The sequence below is a fragment of the Cibotium barometz genome, chromosome 64 (genome assembly GCF_041138505.1).
Source record: "Cibotium barometz isolate CiBa-2024 chromosome 64, ASM4113850v1, whole genome shotgun sequence".
NCBI lineage: Eukaryota > Viridiplantae > Streptophyta > Polypodiopsida > Cyatheales > Cibotiaceae > Cibotium > Cibotium barometz.
This window is the reverse complement of record NC_141109.1, coordinates 2,346,840-2,350,759: the sequence shown is the minus strand read 5'-3', so window position 1 is coordinate 2,350,759 and position 3,920 is coordinate 2,346,840. Positions and strand designations below refer to the sequence as shown.

The 3,920-nt window shown below is 39.6% G+C and overlaps 1 long non-coding RNA gene across 2 annotated transcripts; it reads left to right on the top strand.

Moving 5' to 3' along the window:
• Nucleotides 1-2,951: 2,951 nt before the first annotated feature.
• On the top strand, nt 2,952-3,669 carry LOC147603204 (uncharacterized). 2 transcript variants are annotated; one of them, XR_015265650.1, is made up of 3 exons: nt 2,952-3,080; nt 3,179-3,308; nt 3,411-3,669. It is a non-coding gene; the product is annotated as an uncharacterized LOC147603204 (long non-coding RNA). The 2 variants fall into 2 exon arrangements; XR_015265649.1 differs by having other exon boundaries at nt 3,426-3,652.
• The last annotated feature ends 251 nt before the right edge of the window (nt 3,670-3,920 follow it).

The window sequence follows — 3,920 nt, the reverse complement described above, 5'->3', positions numbered from 1 at the left end:
TGCTAAGTTTTTTTTACATGGCATAATAACATGTATTAATATCTTTCTTTGTGTATCTTGTAGTTTGAGTATATTGGACATGAGGCCACTCCTCGTCGTGAGAGAGGGTATGGTAGGAGGAAACGCATAAAGTGCCTCGTCAACACCAAGCTCCTCAATCATGATGAGGAGGTACATAGTCTCTTTCTCTATCTCTTTCTCTTTACGATGTTGTCGATGTAGTGTCTTGTTCTTCCTCTCAAGTCTTAGCTTAATTTTGTTTTGTAGGAGGATATTCCCGGGCCCTTGGAAGTTGCTGAAATCAATTCTGATGAAGACAACTAGGAAGAAGATGCGCGGGAGCAAGGGCAAGATATGGAAGATCACCAAGAGGAGGATGCTCGTGATGAGGAAGATTAGTGTCAGTCGAGTCATCTGTTTTATCACTATTTGGTATGCCTAAGGGCGTAAACCCTTTCTTTTTTGTATCCCAAACTCAATGTAAATATTGATGATCATACAATGATTTTGTGTTTGTCTCCAATAATTGTATTTTTAATATGTTCCAAATATTTATATATCCTTAGATGACTGCAAGCATTCTAGGAGAGTCTGGGTAGTGAGGGAGGATGGTCCTTGGGGCCATCCTCCCTCACTGCCCAAAAAAATTTCAGTTAATAGAGTCGGTATTCAGCTCGGTATCAAAGTCGATGTTAGAGTCGGTAATAGACTTAGATTAAAGTCGGTTATTAAAATCGATATTAGAGTTGGTGTTAGAGTTAGTGTAAAAGTCGATATTAGAGTCGATAAAGAACTTGGTATTAGAGTTGAAAATGCAGTTTGAATATCGACTCTAATACTAACGCCATTACCATGTTACCGACTGTACATCACCGAGGCCAATATCGAGGCTATTATTGACTCCAATGCTATAAATCCTAAAAATTGCTAAGTGTGATATCCTCGGTGTGTGCTATAGTCGGTATCTAGCCGACTATAGTCGGTATCTAGCCGATATGTTGTAGTGCAACTTCCGAATATATTTTATCCTATTTGTAAACCTATTGTGTAGGCTACATTATTTTGAATGGGTGATTTTTTATCCAATTTTGTAACCTCCTATGCATTCAAGTGCGCGTGTGCACGTGTGTGTGTGTGTGTGTGTGAGAGAGAGAGAGAGAGAGAGAGAGAGAGAGAGGGTCTTTCCACATGTTTCTTGTGTCAAGAACCTAAGAATGGTCTGAAAGACTCCATCAATTTCATGTGTATAGGGTGAATTTACATGTTGTGCCAACATCAATGTTGTTGAGTTCTAAAGATATTGGATGATTTGGTTAGTTTTATGAGTGGTGACTATTTACCATTGAATACAAATAGTGGAGGAATGATGAGGGGATTAAAATGTACACACAGTATTGGTTAGAAAATAGCTAGCAAGGTATTGATTCGCAATAGAAAATTGATTAAAAAATAAAAGGGTTCCGAAAAAGACCTAGGTTTGATGTGCGGGCCACTGGCCACCACAAAGAGATGAGAGGTGTAGCCAATCATGCGTAAACTTGTTGCCAAAGGCAACAAAACCATCTCGGCTGCTACAGATCGTTCCAAAATCAAAGGGTTCTGAAAAAGACATGGGTTCGATCCGCCCATTGGCCTCAAAGAGATGAGAGGTGTAGCTAATCACCCATAAACTTGTTAAGGCAACAAGTCCATCACGGATAGCTCCAAAATCAAAGGGTTCCGAAGAAAATGATCAAGTCCTCATCGATGCATGCTTAAGAGTATACCACATCTTGTTGTTTATACACAAAGGTTGTTGTTTGCACTCGGAGGTTGAGGAGAATCAAGGCATTGTTATCATAATGGGTGATAAATATGCTTATCCTTTATACCTATCCAGTGAACAAATGCCTAACAACGGCTATCATTGTTCTCAAGGTATTAAATATGGGCCTTTGTTTCTAGATTTGATTGATTACTTAAACCTAAGTCTTCACATTACATTTTAAGGCATTATTATGAGCTGCAAGATCTAGCTTAATGGAAACTTGATCATCAAATGGGAATCAAAACTTGTTTGGAGATTGCATTGTGGTTTTCTAATCAAAAGCATGTAGGTATTATTTCCCTTCATTGCCCTTAATCATTTCAACTCCACTATCATCCCATAATGAAATAATCAATGGGGTAAGTCACAACAACTAACTAAAATTGAAACACCATCCATGTCCTTGGACCTCATCATTAACCTTGTAGTTTGTGTTGCCTTGTATAAAGCTTTCTTTTGTAAATTTGCACTTGAAAACTTTCACACCCATAAATTATGGATACTTTCATGGACAAGGAATCTTGTAACTTTACTTGAATGTCCATGTAATATGGCCATGGAAGGTCTCAAAGTTCAAAGGAAAGATATATTAAACCTAATACGGGCAAGGTGCTTATCTTCTTGTTTTGTGTTGCAACCTCCTAATAAGTTTTTATCCCATTTGTACTCTTATTGTAGGCTACATTAATTTAAATGGGTGATTTTTATTGCATGTGTGTGTATATGAGAGAGAGAGAGAGCGAGCGCTACAAAAGAGGGTGCCGAGTAATGCACACACCTTCATGTGCCCGCATGAGGGGTGGGGTTAAAGTCGAAATAAACCTGTGTGTGTGTGTGTGAGAGAGAGAGAGAGAGAGAGAGAGAGAGAGAGAGAGAGAGGCCTTGACATATGTTTCTTGTCAAGAATCTAAGAACGATCGGAAAGACTCCATCAATTTCACGTGAATTTTACATGTTGTGCGAGCAGCAATGTTGTCGAGTTCTAAAGATATTGGATTTGGGGGTGTGACTAGCTACCATATAGTGGAGTGAAATGATGAAGGGAATAAAATGAACGTGTACACACTTTTGGTCAGAAAACAGCTAGCAAGGTATTGATTCGCAATAGAAAATGATGGAGTCCTCATTGATGCGTGTTTAAAAATATGCCAGAGCGTGTTGTTGGTACACAAAGGAGGTTGCTGTTGGGACTCAATGGGCGATAAGCATGCGTATCCTTTACACCTATACACTGAACAAACGCCCAACAACGGCTATCACTGCACTTCTGAAGGTCTTATACCGGCCTTTGCCTCTAGACTTGATTGATTACTTAAACTTAAGTATTCGCCTTACTCTAAGCTCTTTGATTTTCCTTGGACAATATCGCAGGCTACACTACACAGGGAGGCTATTACCACCCTCCCCCTCCTCCTCCTGTAGTTCCTCCACCACCATCTCCACATTATAATTACCATCAGCCGCCACAACAGGAGACTGGTAGTACCTTCTGGGAGTGCTGGTATACCTATTGTTTCTTTTACAGACTGGGGCCGTTTAAAAGACTGTATATATGATGTGTGCAGGAAATGCTTCCTCCCTTTATTTGATCAAGACTTTGTAGTTGATGTTTTTGCAGCTTGCCCGCCTTGTGCTGCTGCTGTCTCTTGGAAAACTGCTTCTGATTTTTTAGGGCGAAGCAGGCATGGCTCTAGTATAAGGAACTCACCCTATGCACACTGCTCCATGTACAAATACCGACTTCCTTCTTTTGTTTTGTAAAAAATGGAGTCTCCGAGAAAATTGTCTTCTTATGCCTCTCTGTTTAATAGTTAATAATGTCTCAGCCAGGTGCATGCAAGGCTGCAGAGAAGTCCCATAAGAGCATCACAAGCGCATGGGAATCCACAAAATGATACACTTTTATATCTCTAATGATAAGAAGCATGATACCTATTTTGTGCAACATTGTTTCATGCTACATTATAATTGGGTATTTTCCTTTGGTATTCCCCTACAACGTCATTAGGTTTGGTCTGATGGTTCTTTCTCTCAATTCAAAGCAAAAAGGCTGTTCTACGTTGTTTCTAGGTACACTACCATCACAGGATTGCAAATGACTTGTAATTTCTTT